Raw genomic sequence first — 1,086 nt, 5'->3', positions numbered from 1 at the left:
TTTTCATTCCAATCCCAAAGAAAGGCAATGCCAAAGAATGCTCAAACTACTGCACAATTGCACTCATCTCACATGCTAGTGAAGTAATGCTCAAAATTCTCCAAGCCAGGTTCAACAATACATGAACCGTGAACGTCCAGATGTTCAACCTGGTTATAGAAAAGGCAGAGGAACCACAGATCAAATTGCCAACATCCACTGGATCACTGAAAAAGCAAGAGAATTCCAGAAAAACATCTATTTCTGCTTTACTGACTATGCCAAAGCCTTTGACTGTGTGGCTTACAATGAACAGTGGAAAATTCTGAAAGAAATGGGAATACCAGACCACCTGACCTGCCTCTTGAGAAACCTGTATGCAGCTCAGAAAGCAACAGTTAGAACTGGACATGGAACAACAGACTGGTTCCAAATAGGAAAAGGAGTATGTCAAGGCTGTATATTGTCACCCTACTGATTTAACTTATATGCAGAGTACATCATGAGAAACGCTGGGCTGGAAGAAGCACAAGCTGGAATCAAGAGTGCCGGGAGAAATCTCAATAACCTCAGATATGCAGATGACACCACCCTTATGGCAGAAAGTGAAGAGGAACTAAAGAGCCTCTTGATGAAAGTGAAAGAGGAGAGTGAAAAAGTTGGCTTAATGTTCAACATTCAGAAGATCATGGCATCCAGTCCCATCACTTCATGGCAAATAGATGGGGAAACAGTGGCAGCCTTTATTTTGGCGGGGCTCCAAAATCACGGCAGATGGTGATTGCAGCCATGAAGTTAAAAGACACTTACTCCTTGGAAGGAAAGTTATCACCAATCTGGACAGCATTAAAAAGCAGAGACATCACTTTGCCAACAAAGGTCCATCTAGTCAAGGCTATGGTTTTTCCTGTGGTCATGTATGGATGTGAGAGTTGGACTGTGAAGAAAGCTGAACACCGAAGAATTGATGCTTTTGAACTATGGTGTTGGAGAAGACTCTTGAGAGTCCCTTGGACTGCAAGGAGATCCAACCAGTCCATCCTGAAGGAGGTCAGTCCTGAGTGTTCATTGGAAGAACTGATGTCCAATACTTGGGCCACCTAATGT

The sequence above is a fragment of the Bos mutus genome, chromosome X (assembly GCF_027580195.1).
Source record: "Bos mutus isolate GX-2022 chromosome X, NWIPB_WYAK_1.1, whole genome shotgun sequence".
Classification (NCBI taxonomy): domain Eukaryota; kingdom Metazoa; phylum Chordata; class Mammalia; order Artiodactyla; family Bovidae; genus Bos; species Bos mutus.
This window is presented reverse-complemented; position numbering follows the sequence as displayed.